Source organism: Patagioenas fasciata, chromosome 4 (assembly GCF_037038585.1).
Source record: "Patagioenas fasciata isolate bPatFas1 chromosome 4, bPatFas1.hap1, whole genome shotgun sequence".
Taxonomy (NCBI): Eukaryota; Metazoa; Chordata; class Aves; order Columbiformes; family Columbidae; genus Patagioenas; species Patagioenas fasciata.
This window is the reverse complement of record NC_092523.1, coordinates 54895060-54910625: the sequence shown is the minus strand read 5'-3', so window position 1 is coordinate 54910625 and position 15566 is coordinate 54895060. Positions and strand designations below refer to the sequence as shown.

The following is a 15566-nucleotide window of genomic DNA, read 5'->3' as shown; positions in this document are numbered from 1 at the left end:
GACCAAGGCAGAAGAAATGTGGATTCCCCACAATATGTAGCAGGTTGTAAGCGAGCTGGGAGAAGAACACCAGCCCCTTACTCACCAGTCCTATGTGCTGTTCTGTCCATCAGCACCTTTTTCAAGTTCATAAACTAATCTCTTCAACAGTATTTTTCATTCTCCAGGAAGATGAGAGTTAACCACTGGGAGACAGAACACATACAAATATGATAACTGCTCTCTATGAAGGTTCACCAGATACAGACATGGGTGCAGCATTTAGACCCCTGTCCGGTAGCCGATATAACTGAAATAATTATGTGAAAGCATGTTGCTGGGGGCTGACTGTGTGGTACATCCACTCAATAGCTCTGCCCTGAGAGTGACATCCATCTCAGGACAGTGAAAGGACAGCAAAAGCCACCACTACAGGGATTGCTGTGACTCAGCAGGCACTCACCAGCTCCTGTGAGGCTTTCACCACAGCAGGCAGCCCCAACTGTGGGCTCTCCACCACTATTTTCTGTCCCTCTCCTGTATCTTCCACCTGGACAGCTGATGTTAGCATGGGGAAGATAAGAGGAAGACACTGTATATTAGGGCCATCATCAGAGAGAAGGAAACACCTGCCTTGGACTGGAGCAAGACCAGCATCTAAGGTCTGCACTAAAACCTAAACAATATGTGATGCACACAAGTGATAAGCAGAGCCCCCTGCCCTTTCACTCACTGCATTAGGAACTTCAGCAATCAGCTGAGTGGTTATATCGGCCTTGGCCACAATGGCCTCAATTCCTTCAACAAACATATTTCTCCCCTTTCATTGCTGCAGGGAGTAAGGGACTGAAAGCACGTCAAGCACAGAAAGAAAGGTTGATGTGCAGGCTATTTCCCAGCCTCAGAGCTCTTGTGCTTGGCAGGAGTCTGCATACTCCACATTTTGGCTGCCATTCAGTGGTGACTGTCACCTGCATGCCAGCCATGTGCATGGGGAGCTGGGGCACCCTTGACATGAGGAATGTGTCATTAGGGATGATGGAGTAAACAACAATTCACCTGAAACCAGCCTAGCCAGCACACGTTCCAGAAGCTGGATCTAGGAAAGAGGCATGGGTCCATGGTGTATTTGTTTGGCCTGGTAACTAGCACTGGGCATGGGAGCAGATGCACTTAGTGGAATTCCCCCATCCACTAGCATTATGGGACACTCCCATTACTGTTCTTATAATTACTGTTAATCATTACTATTACTGAAGTGACCAAAAAAAAGGCATTCAGGATCAGGCCTTTATTGTGCTGGCTGTTGTCATACAGAGGTGATGAGACAGTCTGTCCCAGGGAACCTATAAACATGGGTGCCTAGTTCATCACTAGAGTCTTATTTCAAACTAGGACACTGTGGTCCACAATGAAGCTCCCCTACAACTTGTGCAAAAATAAGCCATGGCATTCCCTGCAGCTTGCATTAGCTTGCAGTCAGGCTGTTCATGTCATGCTCTCTGTCTGTTGAGATGTAGCTAGAAGGGAAAGCAGCTGCTTCAGCAATACTTTGGGGTCACAACACTCAACAAGATGTCCTCATTCTGTATGTTTCCTGTGTGGTCCCAGCCTGCTATGGAACTCCATATTCTTTGATCTCCCATGAAGTCAGTACCACTAACTCGCAGAACCTCTGGGGTTTGGTTTGGGAATGACCAGGATGAGCTGAAGTCATCTTCTAGTCACCTTCTCCTCCCATCTGTGGTCTGAACATTACCTCAAGTATCCAGCCTCCCTAGGGACAGTCCCCAGGTCACAGACTGAAGAACAAGATTAGCTAGCTTGGCCACAGGATGGGGTACCTACAGGGAGCTCTGTGGAAAGACTGCAGGCCTCTGTGGGCCAGAGAAGGGCAGCGATAGCTCCAGCACATGTGGAAACCATCTACCTGCAACACTGTTTTTTCCTCCCCTACATGCAGGTCTGGCTGCTATCAGTCACCAGAAAAGGGAGACAGACCCCAGATTTCTGGTCAGAGCTGGTTGATTCCCCAACCCATCTTGGGAGTACAGCCTAGATTCCTTCCTGATTAAAAAGCAAAACAAAATATAATGTGTTTAGCCCCTGCATGATTCTCTGCACTCTCAGCAATGAGCTGTGGGTTTACCCAAGGCGAGCAAAGGCCTAGGTCTACCCCTCAGGAACTCATCTCCAACTCTCCACCTGCAGGTAGGGAGGGTGCTGGTCACCTGGTGTGTGCATGGAAGATGGGACAAGGAGAAGAACCTGCAACTTGATGTCCTGAGGGAGAGGTGCTGGCAGGCTGGCTGTGACACTTCTGTGGATAACTCCTCTGTGTGTTATCTACACATCCTCATTCCTGCAGATTGATGCTATATAAGAGATGCAGGAGATTTCCTTTATGACACTCAGAGCACATGCATGTAAATCAAGTGAGACAGGACAAAGGCAATGCCTGGGTTTATTTAGACTAGCGGCAGTTATTAAATTAAGAACAGCATTAAGCTAGGGCTGGCAGCTCCTGATCAGTGCTCCTGCAGCCAGGGTCTCTGTCCTTCATCCATGAAAACAAGGGCTGTAGATAAGGGTCAATTAGCCAAAGCTGTCAAACACAAGTTAGGTCTCTGAGGTAAACTTCTCAATAACAAGAGTCTCTCTTTACAGGACATTCAAAGAAAATAGGTATCCCCGAAAGCTACTTTTTTGTAAGAGTATGAATAGAGGATGCACATTAGTTGCTCAGGATGAGACACTTTTGGCCACCAACTTGCAGTATGCCTACAGCAGAGGTCATCCCTTCAGACATAACACGCATGTTCCAGCTCCACATCCAGACTGATCTACCCTGCCAAAGCCATGCGCACAAGCAACCTGACATCAACTGAAACATGGACCACTAAGTTAGACCAGGAGATGGCCTGTCTTAGGTGAAACATGCCAGACGTGAAAGTCCATGCAGAACACAGCCCCGATCTTTTGTCTCCATCTCATTTTCCCCAACCCTTCCTCCTGTTTTGTTCTTGTGACATTCCCCTTTGCAAACCAGGAGAGAGATTTCCAGGAAGGGCTGCTGTACAAAAAGCTAATTCCCCATTTTTCCAAATCAACCACTTTAAATGGCGCGTAGGTTAACTAAATGAAAAAAGAGGTCTCTTTCCCCTCTCTCCTAGAGCATTCTTATGCAACACGCTGCACACTGCTGCGTGTATTTGATTACATTGGGGCAACTCTGATTACCATGTCATGTATCAGAGGTGCTGACTGCATTGCAAATGTTGGAATTGTCTTTTACGTAGATTTAAACAACATTGGAGCCTTTGGGCAATGGCCTTCAATTGTTTACATGATTTTTGTAAACAGGATATTTAACAATTTGTAAATATCCTGTTAGAAATCCCTCAGCTGTATTTGCAAGCTCACAATAGACCAGTTTGATATATGCCCATCTGCAATAAATCTCTCTCTACCAAAACTTCACTGGTAACATTGCACAACTGTTACTAAACACAAGTATTGCCTCTAATTGTACGTGCCAATGCTTCTACTTCATGGCTTCTACAAATTGTTTGTGGTGTTGATACATCTTTTGAACATTTCCCAGGAAACTATAAATCAAAGAAATAATACATGATTGTTGTGATAATTTTCCATAAGCTTACATGATGTGGTTCTCATTCAGGTAGAGAAAGTAAGGGAATTACACTACATCTTACCTAGAGGTAGGTTTGAAGTATTTTTTCCCTTGCATATAAACTTCCTCTCCAGCTGTATGAAGACTGTGACACACACATGTACTTGCAGACACATGCACACAGAAAAATCTCTCTGAAATTTTCTTGTGAATTCCTTTGGTGTTGCAAAATAGGGTGTTCTGATGGTTATCAGTTAGATATCTGTACATAATCCTGTAAATTTTCTCCAATAAATTTAAGAATACCTTTCAAAGAGAAGTTGTAACACTAACCTCTCATGTTTTAGCAGTCCACCTCAAAACATATCCTCTCAGCAGAGTTAGATAGAGGCCGACATTTCCTTCTCAGCTAAATACTGTATTGAAAGCCACACATGCCTACCTTCACTGGCATGGGTTGAACTGACTGGGTAACTAGTGCTAGGTGCCTTCATGAGGAGGGAAGCTCCAGCTTGGAAGCTAAGAGCGGAACAACAGTAAGAACCCTTGGTGTGGGAAAAATAGAAACACAAAATTGTATCATTCCTAATCCAAATGTGAATAGCCCATTAATGGGAGTGGACTGTTACAAAGTAGTCTGACAGTACACCCTTAGCTCCAAAACAAGTGCTTTAAAGAACTATAACTCCAGGCTACAGGTGTGCTAGCATAAGGTCAGATGCCAGTAAAGCATTCAAGAAATAATAGTTGATCCAAACTTAAATACTACTTGGGCAGGTGAGGGAATCCTTGTAAGAATGTCTGTTGTTACCATCTCCACACACAATGCATGTAAAAAAGATCTCATCTCGCCTACCTGGTGTCCTTTGAAGTCAGAGCTATTTATTGGTAAAGCCCTGGGGTCTGCACTTCACACAGATCCTGACACTGTCCCCAAGAATTTAAATGCTTCTCTGAGCCAAGCTAGTTTACCCCAGCTCCCACATCCCTCTCTCTGTCCTTTGACCAGAAAACCTCTATGGTCTCCCACCCAAGACACTCTCACCCACGCAGAAATAGTCAAGTTGTGCACCGCAGTAAAAGCTTTCTGTCTGATCCAGTTCGGCTTACTGTCCTTGCCAAAGATAGTTCTGAAGGTGAATAGGGCACAGCTTAGTGCCCTGGCTTCTCTGGAAGGGCACAACATCCCCTTAGCTATGTCTCCGTCCCTGGATCGCAGCTGTATCATCTTCCCCAGCTTCGTGAGCTCTTCATTCACAGAGCAGTCCCATTCCTCTAGCAGCATGCTCAGCATGTAGCAATCTGTGTTGGTTAGCTGGGCCCACTCTGGAAGACAGCTTTTCTTTTTCCTTTGCTCTCAGCTGAATGCTGGATGCATAGCTCATTTTAACCATGTTGTCTTTGTCACCAGCACATTTCTATCCTCTACAATCTTCTGGTTGAATCCCTTACGGCCATCACCTTCATTTGCTGCTTTGTCTGATCACAGTTCTGAGGAGCAAGTGGGTAGGATGGCAGTGCATAAAGTCAAGATTGCCTGGCACCTAGTGGTCTTGTAATTATTTTTCTTCCCAGCAGTCCTCAGTATGTCTCAGAAAAATGGACTAGATTTGCAAGTCTTGTTCATCCTGCACAAAACTCCAGGGAGACTGAGATAAGCTTTCCTACATTTCCTGGTCTTCTCATTCTGCATCTCACCTTGCCCTGCACACACACTTCCCCCAGACTTTGGTAAAAAGGACATGAGTCACATGCTGTGTCACAAACAAGAAAAAGATAGAGCATTTGTCTTGCATCAGTCTGATTCCTAGAATAACTTTAGTGGTGCTGAAAGCACCAAAACCTTCTCAGACAGGACCCCATTTTCTTCTCTTCTGCTCTCACATCAGTCACTTGGGTGAGAGGAGGGGGAGGGCAGAAGAAAGACCATTCCTGACATATTCTGAACCTCTGAGAGCAGCTCTGGCTGTAAGAGCTGCCTTGGCTGTACCAGTGTGGTGACACAGACTGCTCTGGTATCATTCCTGCTGCCATCAAAAGTGGGAAATCTTGGGACCGCTTTTCATACCCCTAACCCATCATTAGCACCACTTGAACACAGAGAACTGCATCTGAAAAAGGAGTTTGCTGTAAGTGAACTGACCTTAAACTCTTTAACTTAAAACAGTGAGGAAAAGGCAGTGGTCTGATGTCCTGACATCACTTGTCCTAAAGTAAATCACTGCGTACTGTACTATGAACTCAGCTGGGCTTCACAGATTGCTTTGCAGATAAAGCAGGAGGAAACTGGAGCTTACACCCACTACAAGTTTATCTACAGCTAAGGAACGAGCTAACTAAATGCCCTTGGTGAGATATGAGAGGCACTTAAAGCATAAAAATTGCTTACCTTTCCCTCACGAGGTAGGCAGATAAATATAAATGTCTCTGTTCGATAGTGCCTGAAAGTCTGATGCATGCCATCGAAAACAAAGCAAATGGTGCAAGGATGTGCAACCCCAATGACAGAACATTCCCCATCAGCTCAAAAATAAGTGGCTCCAAAGAACTACATGAGGTGGCAGTGATCAGGGGCAAAGTGAGCCTGAGATGGCAGAGGGTTGTGCTTCTGTACTGGACACAGGTGCCTGGGTGTTTGTTGCACAAGGACATTCCCAGTTTACCAGGTGCTGTGCTACATTCAGACTTTCAGTCACATGGCTGCCAGGATAGACACTGCTTACCACATGCTAAGAGAGGGTGGGAGCAATTTGCTTTACTCCTCTTGCCAAAAACCTCTATTAGTGTGTTATGAGAGCTACAGAGAAGTAAAACATTCCTAAAACCACTTTATTAAAAATCAGTAACACCCGAAACTCTCCTCAGCTGTTTATGGATGGCAGGGCTAAAGGAGGCAAGCAGCAAAAGCAAAGGAAGAGACAGAGAAGCATTCACTTTCTCTGCAGTGCGATGGGCCAGGGGAGTCCCCTGTGTAATTCCAGCCAGTTGCTGAAATGTTTGCTGCCTGCAAAGTGTTACTTAAGGACTAATTATTGGTTTACCATCCCCCAGCATCTAAGAAGTACTTTACAGTCTGTCATACTTCTATCCTCATGGCATCCCTGTAGCTATTTCGACACTTCTCTGATGGTAGCACTGACGCACGCTCATCGCGTGCAACTTACCCAATGCACATGTGGAGTCAGAGACTTGTACCTCCTGTGATCCAGACTCCTGTCCTCCTCACAAATCGCTTCCTCTTGTGGACTGTGAGCTGGAGTAGTGCTGGCTGCCTCACAGACTCCTTCTCCTGATGGTACAGCTCCGATCCAAGCTGTGGGACAACAAAAATTTAAAGCTGAGAAGGAGAAAGATTTGACAGTGGCAAAACTGTCTGATCATTATATTCAAGTGTGACAACCACTTGGTCCCTTGGGACTATTTACTCTGCATGTTGGGACAAGTCAGATCCTGTGCATAATGGTCCCAGGGAATCAACCTGTGATGTTTTTCCCCTTGCTGCTTCCTCACCCGTAGCACGGGCTGAAGAAACTTTTAGCTCATGTTTCTACCCAGGTAGCTTGTTGTTTTACAAAAGAGACAGGAGATTTAGAAGGTTTGCAATTTGAGATGGACTCATGTTTGAGCTCAAGCTTCTAAAACAACAGGCTTTCTGAAACAGATGGAAGCTTATTTTGTACCATTTAATTCCTTGTGGTATATGGAAACCTTTGCCTGGATTTCTTTGACAGTTACTTGTGGTAAATCACACAGAATACCAATTACATGTGATTTCTATAAAGTGATCATTTTGCATTCTGCACGGGACCACAAGCCTTGGGGGAATTTAATTTGTGGAAAGAATTGCACTAAAGATTTTGTGCAGAATATGAAGAAAAACCTCTCAGTACCATTAACTTCCCCACTGTCCAGAAACAGAAGAGGTTTTACCTTTGCAGTCAGTAATTACTTGTTATTAATCAGAAGCAGTCCCTGAAAGCTCTTCCCTATGAACTCCAGAACTTCTCCACATGCTCTTGGATGTACAGCACCCTGTGTCCCTTTGTTGAGCGTGATTCAGTCTGTGCTGTTTTAACCTTCATACCTTAACACTATCTTTAGACGTAAGAGCACAGAGCTCCTGCACCCTAACCAGGCCAAGCCACCCCACAGTCACCAAAGGCTGTAACCAGTCTAACACAGGTACAAAACGCTCACAGCCACGGTCTGCTGAGAGACTTTTCACACGCAGGCCCTGATCTGCATCTTCTTGCGTACAGACCGTGCATCACCCCACACTCCACAGACTCATACCGGCCTCAGGAGGGACACTCCCCCCGTCACAGCTGGGTTCTGGTTTTTTCATTGTTGTTGTTGTTTGGTTTGGGTTTTTTTGTTTGTTTGCATTTATTTTTTATTTTCTAATTGAGCTCCTTCAAGGATAATGGGATGTCTTCAGGGCTTTCTGCATGCGTACTGATCTGTGTGAACATGAGATTCTTGGTTAACAAAGAAGTTTTTATGGGAAATAAAAGACAAACTTGCTGTTCAACATTACCAAAACACCTGAAATCTAAGTCAGAGCCTCAGCTGTGCATCAGCACAAGGTATGGTATGCACATTAAAGTTAACAATTTTCTATCATACGCACAGGTCACCTTTGTCAACATTTGACTATATAGTTCCATGTCAGCTAGACAATGATCACAGAAAATATCATTAGCATAACAGAAATTCTGTCTATGGAAGTAGACAACTAAAATGCTGAAGACAGAACTAGCAAATAACAAAGCAATGCACATTCTTAAACAAAATTATTCAAAAGTTTTGAAGACAATGGGAATTTGGCTCATATATGTATCATGTTTTCTTTCAATACAAATAGACACAACTATTTGTATTGAAGGAAAGAAGATGGAATTCACTTAGATTGTGGATAGCGCACACAGTCTCCAGAAGTCCTGTGGTAGTCATGAAGAACTGATGGACAGCTGGTATAAAAATAACGTAAAACCACGTTAAGTCTAATTGTCCCTGTTGTCAGGTGTTACTTCACAAGCCTGTGCTTAAAATCAGAAATGCTAGTTCTGCTACGTCACCTGTGTGAACACGAGACACAGAATTGGCCCAAATGTGACAAATGCCCCAAGATTCTCCTGTGTCACTGGAATCACAGCCACTCACAGCCTGCTCCAAAGCCTAAAGAAGCTGATGGAAGACCACCCATGATTTCAATAGGCTCTGTTCACTCCATGTCCAAATATAGTCAAGTAGCCTCCAGTTTTCTCCTCCACCCAGGGTTTTTCAACCTTCTAGTAATATTCAGAGCATGCTTGTGTTTGAGTTGTTGTTACTGAATAGCATGTTGGCCTATATCTCTTACCCTGGTTGTCTTGCATCTCATGGTACTTCTCACTAAAGAGAACACTACAAAAAAAAAACGGGAACTTTTAAGAATCCCATGGCACTCAAGAGGCATAAATGCCTAATTATCTGAGGACTTAGATAGTGCAAGTAGTGTAAGTCTATGTCCGTTTAGGTCAACAGATGCTTTACTATAGCCTGCATCAGGGCTTGGAATTAGGCCAGAGCTAATTGAGAAAATCACACATCCTTACTTCATGATTAATTCCCTTGAAAAGCCTCAGTGGAGGCCTTAAATTGCTACATTTTGCAAATACTTAATAGTTTAAAAAGTAATCAAACTAACCCTCCTTGGAATCGTCTTAAATAAATACCCCTTTAAAGGCTTTCCAGGCTGTAGTTTCAATATAGTACCTGAATTACAAGACCACACTGGTTAAGTTTATGGTGGTAACTCACACAGAGCTATCTTCCCTCTGCCTAAATGAACTGAGGAGGTCAAACTAGGGAGAACTGCAAGGTCATGCCCTTTGCCTGTGTCACTCATTCTTCTTGGGAACAATCAGGAAGAAACTCCTGGTGGGTCTTGCCTCCTGCACACATTTTTCATGCACAGGGGAGCACCTAGCTCATAGAGAACATTTTTTGCTGCTGTAATCTTGATGTAAAAAGTAGTTAGTGATGGAAGAAGGAATTCAGGAGATGGCTGAGAAGTACCTGAGGGAGGAGAAGTTTCAAATGTATTTGCACATGAGAAGTTGTGAATGTGCCACCAAAGAAGTAAAGAGAAGTATCAACCAGACAAGGGGAAAGGGCAAGAGAATTTTCAGTCTTTCAGGTCCTTCGGAGTCCTGCTTGCATTTGTGTACCGGTTCACTCCAATAAACGCCAACAGCCTGAAAGGGCACTGCTCTGAAAGTGGTAGCAGACACCACAAAGGCCATCCACAGGCAGCTAGAGCTATAAAATTACTCTTAACTGGAAAATGAGGAAGAGTATGCCTTAACACAGGAGACTGTACAAGTGATACTCAATTATGGGAGGTCACAGTGAGCTACAGGTACTGCTGTAACTGGGATAACTTTCTGCCTCCTAGGCAACCAGGGCAAAATCAGATCCTTTACATCACCAGCCCACAAGCTACGGAAAAGGGGTTTGCAACACCACCACCAAAGCCAGCTCTTTTAACAGGGATCCACACATCCAGCAGGGAAAGGTAAGAACTGTTGTTTAAGGCTATGCAAGCCGAGCTGCATATGCTCACCCTCACACAAGGGCTAAAACAAGCTCCTCAGCTGTAAAACCATAAGCAGGAAACAAGAACGCAGCTGAACCAGAGGCAGCTGCAGTGAGATAAGCATCTCCTGTGACTTTCCACACATCTCATTCTGCCATCAGCGGAACAAAGGAGCTGGGTCTTGAACTTTGTTTTGCTTTGGAAGACTCAATCGTGTTTCTTTTGACTTGTTTTACCGGATCAGTTTGGAAGTAAGTGACTTTACAGGTTCATTAAGAACAGCGTATTTTGTAGGCTCAGGTTGCCTTCATCTTCTTGTTCACACCTATCTTGACATTCATAGCTCTGCATCTCACCACTACTCTGAGATTAAGGCAGCAAGAGAAATTAGCACAAACTCCTACTTGAAGGTTTTCATAGCCACCACTCTGTTACAGCCATCAGGTATCAAAGGATTTGCTCTCATTGTGAAGCCACAAGTCAAACAAAAAGATTTGGCTCTATTGCCTAATCAAGTGGGAATTGTGCATTCCACTGTATCCCTTGCTGAAAATAAAAAACCACCATTAAGACAGGCTGGCTTTTCTTCTAGAACCGTGCCATCCATTGCAAGGGAAATCCTCAGTACTGACAAATCGATGCTAACACTGCTGACATTAGTGATGCCACAGTCACTGAAAGCAGCCAAGATTAAGACCAGCACGTACCCATGTCCTGTTCATCTGTGCAGGGCAGAAACAATGTCCCATTCAGAAGTCCACCTGCTGCATTCGCCTTCTCACCCTTGCCAGCAGCTCCTCTCCCTTCCCTGCCTGTGTCTACAACTATGATAAATGCCAGCTTGCCAAGCTTCAGAGCTTGCACTGCTACAAACAGAAGGCAGATGAAGCTGCCCATGTCCAACAAGTGTTGTGCCAGAGCTACAAAGACCAACAAATGAACACTTTAGATGCTAAGTTTCCAAAAATCACAAACACAGACAAGGCCACTTTGGGGTCCTTCTTGTGTTTCTCAGTCTGAACAGCATGCCCCCAATAAACACGTGTGAAGCTGTAGCCTTGAAAAGAGGGGAAAAAGCACAAAACTAGTAGCCAAATAGTGCACATTCTAGCTTCGTGGGATGACCCGTAACTTAAGGTGCCCTGACCCTGTCCCCTGCCTGACAGTGACTCATCTCAGCCTGCTTCATTCACCTGATGGGCGGCTGCTGAGCTGACTGGCTTGCAAAGTGGAGAGGCACCAAAGCACGCTTGTCCTCCCTGCTACGTAAAGCTGCCACTGCCACATGTGAGGACAATTTGTTGCCCCACAACCTTTAAATTCTGAATTAGTATCTATTAAGACAGATTCCTGGAACAGTGTTCATATTCAAACCTGCTGCTCAGCTTCATCAAATGGCTAGCAGAAGTCAATAAAATGCAGTTCATCATGGCACTTGCCATAACAATGTGACATAAATAGACTTAGTCTTACATATAGAAATGATGTCAAACAAATTATCTTTGCAAAAGTTAGTCAGACGCAAAGCACAGCCCTCTCTTCTCATGTCTCAATCCTGGTTGTACTATTTGTCAGACAGAGCTATAGAGATGCATCTTTGCACTCCAGTCTTGAACATCTAAGGCAGGGGAAGGGTCCTGGGATTTAAATTTGCTGCTTTCTCTCCCCAAACAAAAAAGAAAAACTCAAACAACAAACCACAAAAAGCAGAGAGCATAACATATTTCACGGAGTGACAGTGATGCAGCTCTAACACTTACATCCTTGAGTCATAACACAGGTCCTTGTCTTGGGAAGGTGAAGAATACCACTGATAAGTTTGCAAACAGTAGTAGCTACACCAAAGACGGGGCTTCCAGGAGCAATTTGGGGCTTTTAGTCCCTGCACAGCAGGTACATGCACTCAACTCCAAGCTCCCAGACACACTATGCCTGAGCAACCTTCTCATACTGGCTGCTTCGGGATGGTTCTCCATCAGCCAGTCACCCATCAGACAGCTCCAGTGCTGCATTTTGGTCAGGCATGACCAGAAAACACAGCTTGACATTCAAAAATTGTGTATTTTAAGTAAAGCAAATTGTATTTTTGCTTAAAGTGCAAAACTGCAAAAAAATTGTAGTTCTGCTTAAGTGCAAAATATTGCTTAAACAAGTCAGTAGTGAATCTTGACATGGAAAAAACTTGCTTGCCAACATTCAGAAGATAAACACCAATTTTTAATGAAAATGTCACGTTGAATTTTAGTGGCTTAATGGTAGGCATTAAATCAAAACCTTGTATTTGGATACCTCTGACCGTTTTATGAGTTCACAAACTGAGTCAAGAGCTACAGCTCCATTTCACAGGTGGCCTTATTTCCACAATGGGGTGTGTGGGGGAAATCAGAAGGAAAACTCCCAAAAATGCCTATGCAAGATGCCTTGATTCCCAAGTTCTGCTCTTCTTGAACTACTCTAAAGAATGAGCATGTAAAACAATTTTTATCCTAATTTAGTCCACGAGACAAAAATATCGAAGACATTTTTGTTTTTATTTATTAAAAATAAAATTAGAATTTTAAGTTGCCTGACTTGACCAACCTAACAATGCAATTGGACCAGCTATATGACAGCCTCAATGTGGTAATGTGAACCATTGCTTCTACATGGAATTAAAAGCAGGATGTGGACCATAACTAATCTTAAAAAAAAAAAAAATCAGCTGCATCGAAAACCCCATGTCAGAGTTCTCTGAATGTTACGTTCATCTATTTTTGTGCCACTTGTTGTCTTCCTTTTTCTTTGTGAACAATTTAAAGTCCCAGCAGAGCACTACCAATTTCTATCCTTACACTAACGAGGTGTCCACCAAATCCAGCAAACAGCATCTTGGCTCTCTATCCAAGCCTTAGGCCTCTACTGTTTCCCTTAAATATAAGGATGAAATGTTGGCCTGCAAACAGGAGTCACCCAGGTTGTGGACAGGTAGGCGAACAGGCCAGGGTCTATGCCCATGTCCAACTTCGAGCAATTCAGATCAAGTAACAACTTCTTTTTGTGCCTCAGTTGCCTCTCATATTGTTTCATCCAGAAAAGAGGAACTCACCTCTTATTCCTACGGTTATCTAATTTCACCTCTCATTTAGGGGCCTGCTTGCCAACACTGGCAATGGGATTGCATACCAAGGCAAACTCTGCTCTCAACCAAAACTATCTCTTACCCCCAAACAACCCCATGAAAGGGTACTCTTCTCATCAGCACAACCAGCAAAGGAGGCCTGCCATAACAGTGCTCCAAGTGATACCACAATAAACCTTCTCCTCTTCTGCACAAATCAGAGGTACCAGCTGTGCTGTGACACCTCCTTCATCTTCTTAAGAGCTGCTTCTTACAAAGCCTGCTCTTCCTCCCATTTAATTCAGCGAGAGTAGGAGCAGCCTCAAATCTAGTCATAGCACATGATTTTATTGCTGTCATGATAATTAATGACTACTTACACTGAGCTTTTAATGAGTACCTGCACTTTTTTGTTTGTTTGTTAACTCTGTCGTTAAGGAGTCCCAGCTGATTTCCTGGATTTATAGTACAATAGGGACCTCTACAGGCATTTCACTGGTCTATCACCTACAGCACTAAAAGCAGGTTTGATGCCTCTCCTTCATGGACTTTAATCCCTTCCTGTCTTAGTTCTCCACACTATATCATCCCCAAAGCATAGGGTTGCTCCAAAGACCAAGCCACACAGGACCACAAGCTTCAAGAGTCATTGGAGCTATTCTAAACTTAATGATTAAATCCAGCATTTTGCCAAGTTAGCCTTCTCTTTGTGAGATGCTTTTCCAACTACAGTATATTTCATGGAACAGAAATTAAATAAAACCTATAATGGGTGTAAAGAATAACAGTTATAAAATTTTAGAGGTTTTTTCGGTGGGGCAGGGCGGGGTTGTTGTATGAAGTCCAAAGTCAATAGCAAGCAACCAGCTTCACAGCTAGTTTTTAGGACACAACCCAATACTTACACTGTATGGTAGTTAGCATTCTGCTAGCCACATGAGCACAAATCATTTTTTTTTCTTTTAAAATGCACCAGAAGAAGCTATGTTGCTGTATTAAGTGGGAATGACCAGAAACCCTGATGTGTTATTATGCAAAACATATTATTGGTTATAAAGAATAAAAGAAAACCTTCTCCGAGGGAAAACTGTCTCCTACCTACCTGCCTGCCATCAGATCTCCAAGACCTTCTTCAGGCGGCCCTGGCACTGTCTGCAGGCATTGGTTTGCTATGACACCATTGTCAATCAACAGTATATCCTGTCAGGCAGACAAGACAGTTTTGCTTGCTCCCAGGGACACCACATACTCTGAACATCAGCAACCAATACACTTCGTGATGCTTACTTCCAAGATTAAAAGTCATATTTTGCAAGGACAGTCATCTTTTACACAGGCTTGCACCTACTGTTTTTAGAAGGACCTTGCAGGGATGAGGTAAACTGCAGGCCAGCCACACACTTCAATAGAAAATATGTGTTGAATGCAGGAGAGGTATTGAAGTCACAGCAAAGCATTAGCAACAAAGTACACTCTCATGTTGACTGCAGTTGCCAGTGAAGCAGGGAGAGGGCTCAGTGGCTTAAGGGCAAACTAGGCTTGAGGAAAAGCCAGTGTGGTTCCAGGAGCCAGCATCACATGCAGGGCCAGTGCTCTGTCATTCGGAAAGGCAGGTCCCAGTCTTTAACATCTCTGTCTTGACCCTGCTGAGCCAGTGCCCCAAAGCTGGTACAGGGCTACCCAAAAGTCACAGAAACACACGGTCTCCTCTTGAATGACCGTTTTTGGCACATGCAGCTAACAGAAAGAAGAAGATACCATGTTCTTAATTACAGAAAGAGTCTGAGCCTGATAAATGAGCCAGGAAAGATGATCCTGATCTTCTGACAGGCCAGTTTTGCAGGAAATTCAGCACCTTAAGTAGCAACACACCATACCAGCCCAGTAACACCTGTCACTTATCAGGGCAGCCCTCAGCACAGCTGACTCCACAAAGCAATCTGAGGCAACACAGGCTTCCTCAGCTGGGTCAAACAGCAGTGCAATTAACTCATGCCGTGATCCCTCAAACACAGCTTGGGCCTGAAGAAATACCTTGAAACTGCAATGACAACACTCTTCTCCCACATGGACTACAGTCTGTAAATGCTGCAGACTGATGGAGAAAGCCATCATCTGCATTGATGCCACCAGACTGGGAATCTGGCAGCCCACTCCCACCTTGTGCTTCAGCATAAATGGCATGCAATGTGCAGGTGGTGAGGGACCCACTTCTAGAAGCCTCAATACCACTTGGGAAAAAAAAAAAAAAAAAAATCAAAAAATAAAGCAAAGAC

The 15566-nt window shown here is 44.0% G+C and overlaps 2 protein-coding genes across 3 annotated transcripts in view; both read right to left on the bottom strand.

Annotated features, from left to right (window-relative positions):
• Nucleotides 1-15566, bottom strand: part of LOC136101007 (albumin) — a 433515-nt gene that overhangs the window by 165477 nt on the left and 252472 nt on the right. The window lies entirely within an intron of this gene.
• LOC136101208 (epigen) overlaps nt 1-15566 on the bottom strand; it is a 74913-nt gene that overhangs the window by 10071 nt on the left and 49276 nt on the right. Inside the window, exons 11-12 of one of the 2 annotated variants that reach the window (XR_011738844.1) lie at nt 7907-8073; nt 6778-6926 (exon numbers count right to left, since the gene is read on the bottom strand). The gene's annotated coding sequence lies outside the window, so the exon portion shown is untranslated. The remainder of the gene's footprint in view (nt 1-6777; nt 6927-7906; nt 8074-15566) is intronic. The other variant, XR_011738845.1, reaches the window with a different exon arrangement.